The sequence below is a fragment of the Lathamus discolor genome, chromosome 6 (assembly GCF_037157495.1).
Source record: "Lathamus discolor isolate bLatDis1 chromosome 6, bLatDis1.hap1, whole genome shotgun sequence".
NCBI lineage: Eukaryota > Metazoa > Chordata > Aves > Psittaciformes > Psittacidae > Lathamus > Lathamus discolor.
In genome coordinates, this window is record NC_088889.1 from 6882612 (window position 1) to 6902503 (window position 19892).

General features: G+C 41.1%; 1 protein-coding gene across 5 annotated transcripts in view; it reads left to right on the top strand.

Annotated features, from left to right (window-relative positions):
* The window catches only part of CELF1 (CUGBP Elav-like family member 1), a 66223-nt gene that overhangs the window by 149 nt on the left and 46182 nt on the right, over positions 1–19892 (top strand). Inside the window, exons 1-2 of one of the 5 annotated variants that reach the window (XM_065682904.1) lie at positions 70–125; positions 18170–18210. The gene's annotated coding sequence lies outside the window, so the exon portion shown is untranslated. Of the gene's footprint in view, positions 1–13; positions 238–521; positions 554–18169; positions 18211–19892 lie in introns of those variants that run through there. The other 4 variants (XM_065682902.1, XM_065682905.1, XM_065682903.1 and 1 more) reach the window with 4 other exon arrangements.

A 19892-nucleotide genomic window follows, 5' to 3' on the forward strand; every position in this document is an offset into this window, starting at 1 on the left:
CGTACAGCCCCGGCCCCTCCACCTCTATCCAGCTGTGGTCTCTCCCGGAAGCGCCGCCATCTTGCGGAGCCGGCCTGAGGCGGCGCAGGGAGCGGAGCGGGGCGCGGGTGGATCCCCGGGGGCAGGTGAGGTCGGCGGCCGCCAGGAGGAGCTCGGGCCGGGCCGGGCAGGGACAGCGCTCAGCCGAGCCCAGCCGAGCCCAGCCGGGCCCGCGGAGACTGCGATTCCATCGCGCAGGTAGCGGCTCTTCGCCTTCCCACCCCTTTCCCCGGGGCTCCCGCCGTGAGGCCACTCGTGCCGGGCCGCAGCGGCAACCTCTGCGGCGGGCGCCTCCCTCCCTCCCGTTCGCCTCTCCCCTACCCCTGACGCGGAGGGGCAGAGGCCCGGCGGGGCGCCGCCGCCCTGTGTGTGCCACCCCGAGTGGGGTGGCGGCCGCCCTGTCGGGAGCCCCCTCCGGGGCCCGGAACCGGAGGCCGCTGGTTGTATCTGATCCCAGCGCTGACAGCGCCTCGGGCGCCGCCGGGCCGCGGGGCGGCGGCGGGGGGCGCTGCAGGTACGAGCGCAGTCCGAGGTAGCGTCGCCATTGGGGCGGGGGCGCGGGTGCTGCGGCGGGCCCTAGCGGGCCTTGGGGCAGGGGAGAGGCTCCCCCGGGCTACGGCCGCCGTTAGCTCGCCGAGCTGGGCGGTTCGGGCCCTTGGGAGCTGCCGGGGGTTTAATCTCCAGTGCGGTTGCATGTCGTAGGGGGCACATTAGAGGTCTGTCTTTTGGACTAGCAAACGTTTGGTGACATGCGAGGCAATTCGGGCGTGAGAGAAGCACAAGCAGGGGAATTGAAGTTAAGCACAGCGAAGATTTGCAGTCTCAAGCGTGCGAAGGTGTGATGGACACCACGGGAATGAAGTAAGAAGAGAAATATATGAACCAGGAGAGACAGAGCATAAAATGAATGATAAATACACGAAGAAGCAGGAAAGGTTAATAGCAGCATGAGATTTTTATAGGGCTGCTCATGAATAGGCAGTTGAGAGGCAGCATTATAATAAAGCATTAAACCTTCATTCCTTTAAGTTCCTAAAGAACTGTGGCCCAGCCGTTTTCACCTTTAAGACAGAGGCATTCTCTTCTGCCAGAAGTTGTCAGGGAGCATTTTTCAAATGTTGCAGCTTTCTTGTATGTCCTGCTTGAGCTTGGCCATCAGGTGTGTTTCACGTGGAGTTTACTTGAGTCAGAAAAATGGGGAGGGGTGGGGAATTTATATCTTTGAGGTATGTTTTGCTTCTGGTTTCCAAGAGCTTGGACTTTCTGAGTATCTTGAATTTGTTTATTCTTAATTTCATTTCTCTGTGTGTCCTTCCAGTCTTTGTACTGGTGATAGTTATTATATTATGTCCTGGTGCCTTTTCCTTTCTTGTGTATTCCTTTTCTGCAGATTAGTTCATGACATAGATTTTGCTGCACTGACTTGGCATTGCGTATCTATAATAAACCCATCGGATTTTTTTCCCTTACCCTCACCTATGTTGTTGGCAGCTCTGCATGAGATACTCTCTGCTTCCTAGAATTGCGTCTGGACCTAAGCCTTTAGGAAGCAGCTGTGTGGAAATACTGCTGCTGTGGTAGATGCTTAAAAATTCTGCTTACATCTTTACAGTGAGATAGGAAATGTGAAGGTTGGTGCAACTTGAATCCTCCAACTTTAATATGTTCAGCTGAATTCCTGCAGATGAAAAGTCCCCAGGGCAGGAGCACAGATCTCACTATTCTTACATCTGCTCAGGGACATAGGTGCAGATGTGTATATGAGTAAAATTCCTAAATAGGAATTTAAAAATACAATGAGATGAAGGATTGTTTTTATTTTTGAAGATGATTAGTGTTCTCTTGCAGCATATGCTCACTTTCAATATTATTGCTGATATTTATTCTTGGAAAGTATATGCTGTTTGTGGAGTGCGTTCACCCCTTCTGAGTCATCGCTGTGTTCTTTCCCTCTCAAAGTTTCTAATGTTACATTAGAGAAAAATAAATCCCAGATCCTTCCTCCTTAGTTACGTGCTTTCCCTTACGTGTCTGCTTCTTTTTTAATATGAAACAAAATAATAGATGCAGGCTTAGAAAGTTGTCTTAATATGCATAGAGATATGCAATAATTTTATATCTCATCACTAATAAATCCATAATTTCTGAGATTCCTTGCAAGTACCCTTTACATCATTTAAAGAATCACTAGATGAAATTCAGCAAATTCAACAAATTCAGCAGGTCGAAGGATGTGATCCTTTCCCGCTAACTCTCATGAGACCTCACTTGGAGTATTGTGTGCAGTTCAGGTGTCCTCAACATAAAAAGGACATGGAACTGTTGGAACAAGTCCAGAGGAGGCCACGAGGATGATCAGGGGACTGGAGCACCTCCCAGATGAAGATAGGCCGAGAAAGTTGGGGCTGTTCAGCCTGGAGAAGAGAAGGCTGCGTAGAGACCTCATAGCAGCCTTCCAGTACCTGAAGGGGGCCTATAAGGATGCTGGGGAGGGACTATTCGTTATGGACTATAGTGATAGGACAAGGGGTTACAGGTTAAAACTTAAACAGGGGAAGTTCAGGTTAGATATAAAGAAGAAGCTCTTTACTGTGAGGGTGGTGAGGCACTGGAATGGGTTGCCCAGGGAGGTTGTGAATGCTCCATCCCTGGTGGTGTTCAAGGCCAGGTTGGACAGAGGTGTCCCTGCCCGTGGCAGAGGGGTTGGAACTGGATGATCTTAAGGTCCTTTCCAACCCTAACTATTCTGTGATTCTGAATTCGTACAATCATTCTTCTTCCTTATATCTAACCTGAACTTCCCATGTTTAGGGGGACCTGCTGTGAGGTCTCTACACAGCTTCTCTTCTCCAGGCTGAGCAGCCCCAACTTTCTCAGCCTGTCCTCATACAGGAGGTGCTCTAGCCCCCCAGTCATCCTCTTGGCCCTCCTCTGGACTTGCTCCAACAGCTTCATGTCCTTTTTATATTGAAGGCACAAGAAATTACGGCAGTTGGACATAAGAGAAATATTTATAATACTATGTAACTTTCCTTTTGAAATATTATGTTACATTTCATAAAAAAAGATGTTTATGTGAATCTTAAATATTTAGACTTGCATCGAGTTAATCCAGTGTCCAACTGAACTTAAGAAACTTTATTATGAGCAGGTTGGATGTTAACTATTTCTTGCATCTTTTTCTGAAATGCGGTCATCGGTTACTGTGCTTCTTTATTTTATCTGTTTGTCTTCTGGGTCTCCTGCCACAAGTTGCATCAGAGGGGCTGCTCTTATTTTTTCTTTTGTGTTTCTTTAGGCAGGGTGGGAAGTGATACACATTCTCCCTGGTTTTGAGATTTCCTGGTTATTAGTCTCTAACTCTGGTATCTAGAAAGAACCCAGAGCTCTGGCTGTTGAAATAATGTTGTTCAGCAGGTATGTCCATGAGGCAGCCAGTTTTCCAAGTCATAATGTGAGTTTTGCACAGCATCAATCATCCAACAGACTCAGATTTCTATTTCTGCATTCTTATGTTTCAGTCTTGCCATGAATGTCTTAAATGTTTTATTTCAATGCAGGCATATTCAAGTATCGCTTCTTGTCCTTTAGTTTATCATTCCCCAAGATTATGTGCAGTTATTCATTGCCTTGGTAACTGCCTTCAGGCAAGAAAGTATCATTTTTATCTGTTGATCGGTTATTTTGCAGGAAAAAAAAACACAAAACAGTATAAAAGCAGAGCAAAACACTTCAGGGTTTATTAGAATGGGAGTTGTAACTTTTCTCAGTTTATCTAGGTCCTCTAATGGGTATTTCTCCTAAAGTATCACAACACTGTATCTTGAGTTGTGATCTTGTAACAAGATTTCTTGAGGCAAGAGAGATGATATTAATTGGAGAAAAGTGACCAGTAGTTTTATTGTCCTTCCTCCTGTCATTAGAGATCCTTGTGTTACATGGAAAAAAAAAAAAAAAGCAGGATACCACCTTTTCTGCTGTTTCTGTCTACACCTACTTTAGATTGTCCTGTCCAGACACTTTAACACTGAAAAGAGAGTGCTTTAGCATTCACATTTTCAAGAGATTTCCCAGACATCAGCTGAGCATCATCATGTTTGTACCTGGTGTGACATTCAAGCATGTAAAGCTAAAATATGCATTAGGTCAAAGCAGGAAATGTGGATAGAGCAAGGGAGAAAATGTAAACTACTTTAAAGCTGCAGTGCAAATTAGTCTGCAAGTGCTTTGCTGTAGGGATGAATAGCTCACAAGCTTGAACTGTGATAAACAGAGCAGGCTTATTTGTTTGACAGCAGTGTAGTACAGCACAGTCATCATCCCAGGTAGAGGAAGTCTTCTTCCTGACATCTTGAGTAGCATAAAACTTCCAGCCATCTTAGCTCTGTGCATTTTAAAACAGAATTGTTGCTAACTGAATTCAGGATGAACAGTAAGCTATTAGGTAACTGAACAGAAGTCTTTAGAAGTCTTCAACTATTAGTGAAGAATTTCAGTTTAGGTGATACAGTTTGTGACACAGGTATACATGTGTGAAAGCTTTATGCCAGAAATAGAATCATCCTCTACAAGCTGTCTTCTCTGTCACTTGTATGCATACTGTCCTTCAGTCTTCTTGGTATCTCATGGTCTATTTCTTTGTTTCATTTCTAGAAAAGGTATGCTGGTTAATTGACTTCTCTGTTAAGAGGCGGAGTAGTAGTGGAAAGCTGACAAACTGCATGTGTCGGTAATGAGTCTATTTAGAGTGGATTTATAACTGATCTAATGATGTGGATTGCAGTGTTGAAGTTCAAGGAAGACCAAGATTATATAAACTGGTCTTAAAATCATATCTCTGGGGGATTTTCACTCTGGTTTAACTAAATTACTTGGAAATGTAACTTGGAATAACTGGCTTAGATACTGCCAAAATTTGTGCCAAATGATCAAGCACTTTGGGTTCTTTGTCCTTTTTAGCAGCACACCTCAAGGAGACCTGGAATGAGCATGTGGATAAAAGGATGAGTGTTCACTGAGTATCCAGTGTCATGGCAGTACGATACCTGTCAGGCTTTCCTTTGCAGACAGTTTTGGGTTTTTGTGGCTGCATGCTGTGTGTTTTCTCAGAACTGACTGTTCTCCCAGTTCTTGCAAGAACTCAGGTGAAGTTCTATAATATCTTACATTCTTTTTACTTGAAATTAATTGGAGTTTTTCAGGACCTTGGCTTTTTTTTTCCCCCTTCCATTAAAATTATCCTTTCTTTCACTTCTGTCCAAAGGCTGTTTCATACTGCACCTTTCAAAAAATAATGTAGTTCTTATCCACTAGATTTCAGTATTTCGCATGTCAAAGTAAAACTATTGTTCTTCAAGCATCTTATCATTTAGAATTCAGGATTTCACTGAATACATGAATATTCTCTTCTATTTTTGCCTCAAACTATGCAGTTCAAAAGGTATTCCCACATATACACTTTATCCACAGATCCTTCAGAATCTTTTGGAAAAGGAGCATTCATGTTTGGTCTTTTCAAAGCAGAGGAGTTGGTTATTTATGAAGACTGTAGTTTGAATGAAGTACTTGGCAGACAATGTCCAAGTCTACATACAAAAATGATAGCATCTTCCTCAATTTACTATATGTAGAGATTTGCAGGATGAGCACCAGGCATCTTAATATCTCTGCAAAACCTTAAAAGACAGAGCTTTGATGAATGATTCTTCAGAGGGCAATGAAATACAGGTCTTTCAGGAAGAATATATTTTGAATGTCACATCTAGCTCCTGTTTTCTATAGGCACAACACAATGTAAAAATCATTTTCTCATTTATAGCCCTAGATTCCTAAGCAGAGCATCATCTCAAAATCTTGTTGCAAACTCACCTGTGCTTTCCTGTTATTTACCTTCCAAAAATTTCTGGTTTTCATTTAAACTACTAGATAAAAAAAACCCATACATCTTGATGACATGTCAGCTCAGAGAAGAATTGTATTTTTTTCTGGGTTGTTTTTTGGGGTATTTTTTTTTGGCTTGCTTGCCATTATGACTGTACCATGTCTAGTACAGTTCATGAGCAAAGCAGTAAAAATTCCTTGCACGGTTGTAAGTGATGCTAGAAATATTACCATTGAAAATTATCAATATGCAAAATCTTTTTGGGGAAAAAGGGTTATATAGTTACTTTCCTGAAGTAGGTTTGACTGCTCAGAAATCTGTGATCATGTGCTTGGTGACTTAAGAAAAGTATGTGAGAATATTCTGATATTTATGGAGTAAAGCATCTATATTACATTCTGGAGAGGTACTTTTAACAGGGACATGTAGGGCAAGGGGGAATGGCTTAAAGAAGAAAGATGATAGATTTAGATTAGATACTATAAAAATTCCTCACCATGGGGGTGGTGAGACACTGGCACAGGTTGCCCAGAGAAGCTGTGGTTGCTCCATCCCTTGCACTGTTCAAAGCCAGGTTGGATGGAGCTTGGAGCAACCTGGTCTAGTGGAAGGTGTCCCTGCAAGTGGCAGGGGGTTGGAACTGCATGAGCTTAAAGGTCATTTCCAACCCAAACCATTCTGTGATTCACTGCCAGAATTTGATCACTATCAGAGACTGGCTGTAGGTGGTGTTCTCTGTATTTCAGTGTGGAAGCTTCTCTGAGGCAGAATTTGCTTTAGAACTTCATTGGGTTTTAAAGTGTTTTTCATATAATTCAAGACTAAGTTTAATAGGCATTTAATGACTACTTCCAGGGGAGCTGACTAGGATGCCATTGTTGATCCTGGTTTGTGAGGAAAATAAATCAGAATATGCCTTGGCATCCAGCTAATTCTGAGTATGCTCAGAATTTGCAGGGAGCCTAAACCATTATCTCAAGTCATGAGAAATTAAGAAAGATTCAGAAATTGATTGTTGGTAAAAATACCAGCGTGTTTATATGTACTTGCAGGTCACATTAACAGAACTACCTGACTAGTGCACTTCTCTGAGTTCTGAACTGGTTACTACATTCACGATACAGCTGGAAGTTACAACTTCCACTTACTTGTATGAGAGAAATTTTCTGGTAGCTTCTGTAAGATTGTTTCATATCACCATATAAATGTAAGATACACCAAGTACAAGATACAGGCAGCAGAACACAGTAATAAATCTCCCATGAAAAATTAGGCTTTTATATATGAACGAAACTGCTTTCAAGTTTGCTGACTTTCATACGTGTGTACTAGAAAAAATCAGGGAGTGTGCCGTATCCTTTTTTTTTTCACTTGGAATACCTGGGGATTTGGGTTTTCTTTCAATTCTTTCTGTGCCAGAACATGTAAAGGGGAAGGGAAGGAAGGAAGAGAATAGGATGCTGCATAGAAGTAGATTTCTTCTGGTTTTTAAGAACAAGAAGTAGACAAAGGTTTAGTTTTGCCAGTGTTTAAACACAAAAGAATTACTGGGAAAGCAGACGGAATATAGCAGGTCACCATCATAGTTTGTTTCAGCTAATTGGAAAGGCCATTCTTGCTGGTTTAGGAAAATACTTAAAAAGGAAAAATGGTTTATGAAGTTTGCTCTAATTCCATTTGGGTCCAGAGGCAAGGTCAAACCAAGAGCTTAGTCTGTAGATGTGTGTGTCCAAAAGCAACAAGGAAGACGTGGCCAGTTCAGTAGTTCTTGAAATGCCAGTGGAGGGCCACGAGTGTGATCAGGGGACTGGAGCAACTCCTGTATGAAGATAGGCTGAGAAAGTTGGGGGTGTTCAGCCTGGAGAAGAGAAGGCTGCGTGGAGACCTCAGAGCAGCCTTCCAGTACCTGAAGGGGGCCTATAGGGATGCTGGGGAGGGACTCTTCAGCAGGGACTGTAGTGACAGGACAAGGGGTAACGGGTTAAAACTTAAACAGGGGAAGTTTAGACTAGGTATAAGGAAGAAATTCCTTCCTGTTAGGGTGGTGAGGCACTGGAATGGGCTGCTCAGGGAGGTTGTGAATGCTTCATCCCTGGTGGTGTTCAAGGCCAGGTTGGACAAAGCCTTGGGTGATATGGTTTAGTGTGAGGTGTCCCTGTCCATGGCAGGGGGGTTGGAACTAGATGATCTTAAGGTCCTTTCCAACCCTAACTATTCTATGATTCTATGTGGGGATTCCCTGAAAGGGAGATTTTTATCTTGTGTCTGAGTTGCTGCCCAGATTCTGTTGGATGAAGTGTGTTGGATGTTCCTGCATTAAGGTGGGCTCAAGCAAAATGGACTTGGAACTCATTTCGAAACAGTTACTCCTATAAGTCTGTACACTGATTCTTCTCCTGCACAGTCTTACAGTGCATGAGAGGGTGCATGTGTAAAGGAACTTGTCTTAGCAATGGTCTCCTCCAGATACCATGTATGGGTAAAGCAGTTCAGCTCCCTGCTCCTCCTTCTAAGAGCTGAGCAGAATCTCTTCTGCTGAAACGGTTGTTCCGCTTTCTGCTTTCTATATTTGTACAGCACAGCACAGCACGCTAGCTAACCAGGCAGTGTGGCCAGCCTTGTGTGCATGCTGTATTGGCTGGGCATAATTGAGAGCCGGGGCTTGCAGTTTCTGTTGTTACGTCTGTCTGTCTGCATCTCTGGGGAGGACTGGCATTCCAAGTGAAAGGTGATCTATTTGTGGATGTTTTCTTTATTTTTGTGAAATGCAGTTCATCCAAGCTGGGAGTTTAGAGCCTGGGAGTGGAGGAGGGAAGGCAGTTGTCTCACAGAGAAACTTATGGAGTGGGTGGCATTGGCTTCAGATGCAGTTTGAACCTGCAGAAGAGCTGCTATCTGCTGGGATGAGGATTTTAATGCCCCTGCCTGCTTTGGGGAGTGATTAGCCAGTAGCTTTCCATAAAAGGTCTGTTGTTACTGTCTGCCATGAAGATTAATGAAAGCTAGATCTTGTCCTGGAAGAACTGAGTGCTGTCTTTGCTTGTTATGGGCAAGGGGAATTAATAAGGAGCTAGACCCTGGCCAGCCTTGTTTGGAATAAGGAGCTAGTGTTGAGGGATGAGGTTGTAGGAAATGCCATGTTAGGGAAAGCTGGAAACTGTAACTGAGACTTCCCTGGCTGGTCATTTGCATAAACTTTGTGTTAAAGCTCTGCACACATTTGGGATGACTACTCACAATTGCTTTTCTTAAGTAGTAGATCAGCTGGACAAACAGTGCAGGAAGTCTTGTTAGCTGCTGGCACTGTAGGTAACTGTTGATCTGATGTTCTTTGAGTAGTAGAAAAGTGCTCTAAATAGTGGCAGTAACTGTATCCACCATTAGCATTGGCAATACATTTGATGAGAGTGAGGAAAAGGGAAATAGGTTTTAGGGTACTTTTTCTGTCTTTCAGATGATGCTGTCCACTTAAAATTCTGCTCCCTTTTGAATATCAAAGCAAATAGGCATCTCACTTTTTGCTTCTGAAATTTGAATGAGGAAAACATGATTTCACTTGTGAAACAGAAGGCAGCATCTTGCTAAAATCATTCTTGAGGACCACGTTTCATAAAGTCAGTGTTTCTTTCATACCGCTGCAGCGTCTTCAGTGTCTTTCCTCCCAAGAAAGCTGTGAATTTGGAAGAAGCAGGTTTTGAAGGCAAATTGGGGCATTTCAGCTGCTGGCAGTATCTGTATTGCACTGTGTCTGCAGGCAGGGAACTGTGATGGATGCGTGACAGAGGGTCATCTCATTCTTGAACTGCTTGAACTCAAGCAACTTTGTTGTATGGCTGTTTTCTGATCATTCTTGGTTTAATGGGGACATGCTGTGGTAGCTGTCCTTCTTCATCTGGAAAACCTATGGAATTCATTGTGAATACACAGTTTTCTGAGGTCTTAAGATTTTTGTCTTCAGTGCCCTGATACGTTTCCTGATTCTCACATCCTCTTAAAGCCTCTACCTGCCTTTCTTCCCACTATTCCACTTCCTGACTCTCCAGTTGACATCCTCTCACTTGATACTAGCCAGAGCAAAGTGACAAAAACATAATCTAAACTGTTTCTGAGTTTATAGTACCAATTAAAAGCAAATCTTTGTACCGTTTGGTGCCAGTGATTGGGGTCATCAGTTCCTCTAAAGTGTTTTCTGGTAGCATACTTAACTGTTAAGTCTTAACTGTTGTTTGTAGTCTTGTGGCAGGAATATGAATAGGCAATTTCAAAGGCCTCTTGTATGTAAACTATTGCATGTTTAGAAAATAGTTTGTTCATTCTGTGAAAGATGTCATGATAAACGGGTAGAACACTAAGGAAATATTTTCACAAAGTGCATGGAGTAGATGACAGATAAAGCCAGGCTGTAGAATGGCACTAGGGGTTTTAAATCTTTCATTTTGTAAAGATTGACTGTGTTGTTACCCTGTTTGCAGGAAAGGTTTCGTCAATGTTGGAGGCAAGTGAGAAATTAATTTTTGTCTGACATCCTTTGAAGGTGCTGAAATCCCACAGGAAGGGATAATTTTTTGTTTTATTCTTACCTTACTGCTTTATTCTTTACGAGAAGCGTTCCTTTTTTTTAATGTCATAATCATGCAGTTGAAAATTAACTTAGGTTAGGTGTGGCAAGATGATGGGTATTTGGAATTGAGTCCAGTGTCATTTGAAGTTAGGTAGACTTATAACTGTAAAGGCGATAGATGCGTATGTTTCTCACAAGTATAGTGTTTTCCAAACAGAAGTAGTGGAAGCCTTATTTATAACTTGAGGCCTTTAAAAAGGATTAAGCAAAGAATTAATGATGTGAAATTCAGCACCTAAATCTCATAATGTCGTTTCATGAATAATTTGAATGAGCATATGCCAGTATGGCTCTGAAAGAGACTTGTTCCATCTTTCATGTGTTTCCCCTTTCCTTTACACTGCCAAGAGCATTTGTGTGGTTGTGCAGTGAATTGAATTAGGGAGCATGTCTGGGTTAAAACTATTATTTTCCTGTTGTTGGTAGGCTAGATCCAACCTGGATCATTTCGTCTCTCAGGCTTGTTATACAGAGGTGGGGATGGATAGCTGGTGATCAGAGTTGTGTTCTGTTCCTTAGGCAAGAGCATTGGCTTAAACTGGGTCTATACTAGAAATGTCTTGATCTATTCCTTTGTATTTCTACCTCATTTCTGTCTAATCTTTATGGAGACCTTATAGCCAGTCCCCTCTAGTAATACAGCCCCAAAAAATTAAGTAAGAATTGTTTGCATGTGTTACTTGTTGTGGCACGTATCATTTGCTTCTTAGGGAGGTACTGAACGTTGTCATAACATTTCTTTATGAATGTGGTATTTGATACATGCTGTGTTTGATGCTGCTGTACAGAGAAGCCTGCTGTTTGTTTAGAAAGAAATTGGTGAACTTTTCTGATGTGAGGCAGAGAAAAAGATAGTATGCTACCTAGACAGTTAATGTGAGGTTTTGATTCAGGAAGTGTAAGGTATCTCCAGAATCTAGATAAGAGGTATAGAAACCTTGGGACTCCAGCAAGATATACTAGAGGATTTTGTCTATTTTGAGCCCTCATGCAGCCAAAACTGTATTTATAGCACTTGTTTTTGTCATAAAGTTTCTGGAGTCTTCTCCTGCTGGCAGTGGAAACCAGCTGATGTCATACTGTGCCTTCCAGGAACAGTGAATGGAAAGAATTGATGGAGAAGTGTGTAAGTGAAGAACGTCTGAAAATACGTGCATAAAACTATAAGCAAGTACTGAGCCTCTAGTTCTTGGCAAAGTGTACTGACACTCCTGATCCTTCCCACCCCCTTCTCCCTCCATCCAGCTAAAGTCTAAGATCGGGTGACTGATCCAGCCTTGTACAGCAGTGAGGGTTTCTGAGGCTTTGGGAAGAGAGAGGAGTAAGCAAAGCTGAGTTGGCACAAGTCAGTGAGCATTAATCACTACAGGCAAGCAGCCTGAAGGGGGTGTCTCAGTGTCTCAGAATGGGTCATGAGGGTAGTTTGTGGAGTAAAAGGCTGCTGATAGCAATAGGAAAGACATTCTAATAGTCATCTTTAGATGTTTCTAACTAGGAAATAGTTAAGCTTCTTCAGACAGAGAAAAGTTCATGATAAGGGTGGCATTACATTTGTGAATGGTATTCAGGCAGAAATGGTGCTTCAAGGTGCTCACTGTGTTTAGGCATTGGTGTGTTTTCAGTAGGTATTAGCTTGTAAAGTAGTGCAGATTATATTTTCTGGGTTTTCTATATTATTTACAGTGGTTTGTATTATTCTGATTCTACACAAAGATATTAGGGGTAAATACTGCAAAATAAACTAAAGTATGTATTAAATGATGGCATTTGGTAACAAATGAGAAACCTTCAGAGAGCTGGAGCAGAAGCTTAGGAAGAACTGCTTTGCAGTGAAATGGTTAGATTTTCTTTCATTTGGGTTTTTGAACAAAAGTCAGGACATTCCTAAGTGAACATTCCCACAGCAATGCCAGTGTTTGAAGAAAAAAATAGCACAGAATATTTTTTTAAAGCTTCAGCTCTACACACCCAATATTAAATCTCTTGAAGCATTAATGAAAGTTATTTGCTGTTGGAAGTGATTTGAATCAATATTCATTCCTTAAAACAGGACATTGACTCCAGTTCTTTGCAGAAGTAAATGAGTGTAATTTGAGGCTTGTATCCATTTACTTCTGCAAAGGATTTGTGTGTGTGCCTACTACAAAAAAACCACCTCAAATAAAAGTAATTGAGCATATTTTTTTACTCTTTGGTGTGGCAATGGCAGACTCTGCATGATAGAGTTCATGGCAAGTATTTGCCTAATATAAGGCAAGCAAGAGGCACATACAAGCTTAAGGTAGGTCAGTCTTTCTTAGTTGTGCTTCTGAAATAAACTACAAATGTTTACACTTAAACATTTTGAAAACACAGGATTTCAAACCTACTCAGGATTTTGTGTCCGGTTTAATTCTGATCTTCCAAAATTGGGACGCCTCAAAATGATGTTCCCTCTGACACTGGCATCAGATGGTGGAAATTATCATATGCGCTGTATCCACTTCTGGTATTTTAGGTGTAATAGTACAGAATAGCAGTTGCACTTGAGTATTTTTGTGAGGAGACCTGCAATACATCTTTCTCCTTTTGGATTTGATTTTACTCTCTTTTGTACAGTGAAAAGAGAGAAGTACCTTGATATCATTAAAAAAGACTTACTTTAATACTGTGTAAACTGTCTGCGCAGGGATGATCTTCCTATTGACTTTTTTTACCTTGCCTTTAATGATGGGTAAGTGAAAGTGTTAGTGTTTGAATCTTGTGGCTGGGATGAATGAGGTTGTTAGTGTTGTTGCTTCTAGAAGTAAGCTTAGTGGTTAAGCTGAGGGTATTGTTTTTGTTCTCTACACCTCAATCTCTTACCCAAAAAGAAGACAGAAACCTCTGTGCTACATTTGATAGGTCTTCCTGTGGCATTTACAGTGTCCATAAAGCAAAACATGAAATGTTATGTTGGTATCTACCTTCTATATTTGAGAGTCCCTTGATGCCATAATTTGTCATTAACAGCCAAATGCTTTGTGGAAACTTTTAATTAAGTTTTTTTGGTTAGGTTTTCAGCTGAGATGCAGCTGTAACAATGTGATTATACTCTGGCTCTCATCGAATACATTTGGTCACTAGTTCTCAAAGCACCTTTTCATAAAGAAAACAAACGAATGATGAAACTGTAAAACCAAAAATTCTTAGGAGCATCAGGTGACTTGTCTAATGCTATTCAGTCCCATATTTAGTAAGAGAATTGATGGCTTCTAAGTTCCAGTCTCATGTTTTTGATAGTAGACTATAGGATTGTTTTGCATTCTCATAGTGTGTGTCTCTTGACACTTTCATTGTGGGTTATAAGACTAATGATGGATCTTGGGAATTTTTAAGCTATAATAACTGACTGGGCATGGAAGAGACATTGCAGATATGGTCTGCATCCCAAATCTGAAGTATTTTATGATATCCTGGTTACAGTAAGTTGTAGCATGGTGTTTACAATGTTTTCCTCTCTTGTTATTGTCTTTAATCTTCAGTGGTCCCAAAATGTGCATCTCTTCTATTAATTCTATTCTTACTATGTCTTAAGTTGAACAAACTTACATTCTGATAGTTGAAAAGGCTGTCATAATTCAGCCAATCTACTTATTAACTGTACAGATTGTCTGCACATCAGTGCTTGTGCTGGCAGCACTGTGGAAAACACTATTTGAAAGCTCTGTGCAAGTGAAGTGAGCAGTTGCAGTGACTGGGAGCTGTTGCCTTGCACTGAGTGAGTAGCTTCTGGTGCTGAGAGAAGTTTGAGTGATGCAAAGATTGCAGTAGAAGCAGCATGTTTCTTAGATAAGGAAGTATGGCTGCTTCCTTGGTACAGTTTTGGCACTAAAGGAGTTTCTTTTTGTCTTGCTGTCTCATAAGTAGCATTTACCAGAAATTGACATAGTTTTTGTGGGTTGTGGCCTGAGCCCCTACAGTAATTGAAACTTATCTGATTTGTACAGGCTTCTCTAGTTGAAATCTGACTTTCCTAGTGCACTTGCTCCTTCACTCTCTGATGCACTGTTACCTCCCTTTTACTGATTCTTCCACAGAAATAGTTACTTTTATATTTCCAACTTTTTATTATTGGCCATAGTGGTACTTTAAATTAAACTATGTAAATCCTCAGTGAGTCCAGACTGAATGTTGATCTATGTGAGAGACTGTTGATGCCAGGATATATCTGAGGTTGAGAGCTATGTGGTCTGTTTTATCTGTTAGCCTCCTTAATTGTCAGTGGTAATCTTGACATCCCACAAACATGAATTCCTGGAACGTGTAATGAGAAATCAGAACTAACTGATCTAGACAAGTGCTGACTGCGACAGTAATTTCATCGATCAGAATCCATTAAATGATCCAGTGTTCTCTTACAGATGGTCCTGGGTGCTGGTGAGACTGGATTTATAGGGCTTATATCCATCATTGAGTACTTAGTGGCTAGAGGCACTTGCCTTCGTTACCAGCTGCGCTTCTATTTATATTATATTGCATACCAGAAGTTACAACTGTTTGCTCATCAGTGAGAGTGTATTTTATCCCTCCTAGGTCTGGCAGGTCTAAGTGTTAAATCTACATGTTAAACCTTTGTTTTTCTACATAAAATTGTTGGGTGGTGTCATAGTTCCTCCCAGTTCTGTACAGAAGAAGTTAGAAGTGACATCTGTACTCAGATGCAACATTTTAGTCACGGGCAACTTCAGGAAGGATCTTCTTTGCAGAAGCTGTGATGTCCCAGTTCACACTTGTAAATTGTTTTGCTCTCCCCACTAAGAACCTACGCTCATGCACCTATGAAAACAGTTCAGTGTCAACATCTAATGTTGGAGTGGGGTGAATCTGCTGTTTGAAGAAACTCACATTGGAGGACTGGAGGACCTCTCGTATGAAGACAGGCTGAGAAAGTTCAGGCTGTTCAACCTGCAAGAAGAGAAGCTGTGTGGAGACCTCGTAGCAGCCTTCCAGTATCTGAAGGGGGCTTATAAGGGTGCTGGAGAGGGACTCTTCGTCGTGGACTGTAGCGAAAGGACAAGGGGTGATGGGTTTAAACTTAAACAGGGGGAGTTCAGGTTAGATATAAGGAAGAAGTTCTTCTCTGTGAGGGTGGTGAGGCATTGGCACTTGTTGCCCAAAGAAGTGGTAAATGCTCCATCCCTGTGTTCAAGGCCAGGTTGGACAAAGCCTTGGGTGACATGGTCTAGTGTGAGGCATCCATGCCTTTGGCAGGGGGTTGGAACTAGATAATCTTAAGGTCCTTTCCAACCCAAACTGTTCTGTGATTGTATGCTACATGCATTGCTAGCAGCATGCCAGTTATATATACCTTGATCTGAGGTATCCAAATCCTGGTTTCTTCTCAGAAGAGATACAGATTTCAGGCTTTTGGCCTTTGGGACAGGTTTGCCTGATGTATCAACTTAGATACAGTATTTGGTGTATTTACGTTCTGCATGCAATTAAATGAACCATGCTAAACCGGTTTTGTTTTGAGAAACATTAATGATTTAAGAGCATTCTCCCAGGCTTTCTACGGGTGGTTGTCAGATTTGCTGCTTGCATTTTAAAGTTTTTATTGTCCTGGATTTTGCCTTTGATTCAGTGAGGTGTATATTTTTTGCCAAAGGTATCCAAGAGTTATGTGTTCCTCTGGCTATGTGAGCTGTACTTTTGGTTCCTTTGATGTTTTTGAATTAATTCTCTGGGGTGTTCCATAGTTACATGTGCAAAGGGCATATTCTTTTCAATGTTAAGAAGTTGTTTACCAGTATATTCCTAAGCATTACAAGATCAGCTTTTTCTGAAAGCTGATTATCAAAGAAATACAGCTTGGCATTTATGACAACTTCCACTGGGCTAAAATACCTGGCAAAGATGGGGTTTAAAAGGAAGAAAATAACAGTTGTGTGTTACATGATGTTTTGAAGCCAGGTCTGTTAGCAAGAATCTGAGACCATTTTTTGGCCATAAACAAATATTCGTTAATTAAACTTCAAAAAGGCAAAGGAATGTGGGTGAGGTGGAAGGAGGTGTCCTCAGGTTACATGTTTGCTTCAATCACTACTTGGAGCTTCTTAATCCAGAGTGCTATTGTAAAAAGGGAAAAATAAGCTTGTAAAGTGTTCCCTGGCCAGTAGTCAGTTTGCACTAATATTCTAGAGAAGAGGAACCCATAACTTTGAAAATTCATATTTCGGATAATGGAGTTATTTTTCTCAGGATTCATGAATTGAATTTTTTTCTTGTTCTTATTAAGTATTACAAAAAAAAAAAAAACTGTTGTGATTACGATTCCATGTTCCTTTAGAGGGTATAACACTTTATTAAAGCATAGAATCATATAATAGAGTAGTTAGGGTTGGAAAGGATCTTAAGATCATCTAGTTCCAATCACGCTGCCTTGGGCAGTTATGCCTCACCCTAGACTAGGTTGCCCAAGGCTCTGTCCAGCCTGGCCTTTGAACACTGCCACAGATAGGGCATTTACCACTTCTCTGAGCAACCTGTTCCAATGCCTCAGCACCCTCACAGTAAAGAACTTCCTAGTATCTAACCTGAACTTAACTGAACTAATCAGAAAGAAATTAGAACAATTGAAAATTATTACAAAATAGCAATGAAAAATTCTCTAAGAGATCCCCTTGTGGAAAAGGGTGCATTAGTACATGTGATAAATATCCAAGTATATTGCAATAAAAGTTAGATGAGGATATGGATCACTTATCCACCCTTCTCAAAGAAGATAGGACAGAGGTTATTAAGGGGCGTGCAAAGCTGTGAAATTGTGGGAACTCAGCCTTATATAATGCTTCTTGCAGACAGATGCAGTTTTTGGTTTGGTAGCTATAGATAAGTGAACAGACGTGGATTTTCTGTAAAATGCTGCTAGACGACCGTGAGTCTAGTTTTGCAAACTAACCTAGCAGAAAGCAGAGAAGAAATTCTTTGAAAGATAACTAAAAATCCAAAGTTTGTATTTAAATATCTGCTAGCTTGTGTTGTGGGGCTCTTTGAATCTTCAAAGAGAAGTCTGAAGCACAGAGTAGCATCACCTACTTACGAGGTGTTTGTACAGAAAATCTGTGATGCTTGTGGTTGATGATTTGCTTAAGATGTAGAAATAACACCTTTTTCCTTGTGGTGTTAGTCCTTTGTGTTCCCTAATTCAGAGCTTTCTCATAAGTTTTCATCTTGCATAAGAGTACCTGTCTGCAGGTTGTCATCTGTTTGTGCTGCTGCTGTCAGAAGAATGTAATACAGGAGTTTAGGGTTGTGGGGACTGCTGTTGGTAACTCTGCTTCTGTCATGACAGCCAAAAAGCCAGACAGGTAGGATAAGTCCACTGAATGTTAATAGGAAGCTAGGCTTTTGTTTTCAGCCATGTCATGTTTGCAGTTCTTTCCTTTGAGCCCTTTCATGTATTCTTTATATTTTTGAAATGTGCAACTTCATTTTTCAGTCTAATGAGGGTTTTTACTACCTCTTGATTACTTCTCTTATTAGAAATATGCTTTACTTTCACAGTCTTCAGCATTTTACAAGGTGGAGTTCATGTTGCGATGATTGTTACTATCTAATTTCAACTGCAGAGTATTCAGTGTCTGTTTTTTCCTTCTCTGTTTTAGACTGAAGACTGGAACGGCTAGAGGAAAGTGCATAGCTGCAGGTACGAACAGTTTGTATCCCTCAGCTACCTACTGGAGCTTCATTTCAAAGGTTTCAAGAAGGTGTTTTTACTTTCGGTGAGGAAAGCAGTCATTTTCCACTGCAGTGAGCAGTGCTCCCTGAACCTGAAACTCTTCACACTTTCCTGCCTTTGTACTGCTGAAAGAGATTGTGAGTGTTAACAACTTAAGACTGCAAGTACCAAGACAATAGGCTGCTGTAGCTCCATATCTAATATAATCGTTCTAGAAAGGTTACTAACTACAAAGTAGAAATGTGTGTTGTCTTAGCAATTTCTTGACCAGAGCAACTGTGAAGTACTCTGTAGTACATGAAACACTAGAAGTGTGTGTTAGTGTAATGCCTCTTTTAGTCTGGGACAGATTTGATTACAAATGTAGTTTGGTGTGAGTATCCTTGGAGCTAAATGTGGGGGTCTTATGGTGTAATTTTGTTAATGCCTTAAGTCCAGGAAGGGTGTGGTTTTATAAGACAGATGAGACAAGTCCCCCTTGCTTGGTTTTCAACTGTGAGTAGTCCTGTTTTCTTTGCTTATGCTGCTTCTTGCAGTAGTTTGCATGGTAGACAAAATCAGCTTGACAACCCAATAAAAAGCTCTTTTGTGATTAAGTTGTTATTTCTGTGGTTTAGCAAGTTGGAACGAGTTGGTGTGTGGTCATAGGAGTACCAAAAGAATAGATCAGACTGTTTGTAGTTGTGCACCTGAAGTGTTTGTGTTCACTTCTGAGGACAAATGACCTGTAACTGCTGTGTTAAGTAACACTGCCATGGTCGAAATGGGGTGATTGTTGCTTGTCTGATGAATCACCTCTGCTATGGCAGAAATATTTAAGGTGTGCTTTAATCTGTACACAACCAGGGAGAGTAGAGTTTGATGCTGTCGTGTGGAAACACTTGTTTTCTTCTGTGGTGAAACATTTTCTGCATTTTTCATAAATACATTGGAAAGAATATAGTCATGTCTATGTCAGAAAGTAAATCAAATTTGTCTTTAAAGTGCAGGATATCCTGTCTCTCCATATGTTACTCATTAGAGTAGAAAGAGCTAAAGTTAGATTAAGAAATCCAGGAACACCTTCCTTTTCAGTGGATTTTTAGGGAACTGGTGGTTGATCTCTGTGTTTGGAAGTACTGGTTTGAGGGCGTTGGTCTTGATGCATTGAGGGTGTTGCAAAACACTCAACTTCTGTCTTGAATGACTGATGATAGGTACTTTGCCCTTCCTGCTCCTTTGCTGCTCCAGTAGGACCACACAGAAGATAGGAAAGAGAATACTGGTCATTATGTTTGTATTTTTGTCTGAAGAGTTTTTATCTTTTGAGACAGACTAATCTGATTAGACCTAGTTTTCAAACTGATGGGATCCTGCCAATTACAAAACACAGGTCCAAACCAATAGGTTTGGATTACTTAACAAAATAATCAGGTTATTTACATAGCAAAATAATAAAGTTCTTGTGGTTGCTGAAAATAAGTCACAAAAACACTTCCATTAGGTGCAAGAGCTGTGTTTTCTCATCTTAAGAGCAACATGAAGTTAAATTCATCTGCTTTAATGTGAGCATAGAAAGGTGTCCAAATGAAAGAGGATTGAGTGTTTCCTTGAACATCTGATAATGGTGTATAAATATGTATGCATCCCAGTGTGAAATGCCTCTTGCA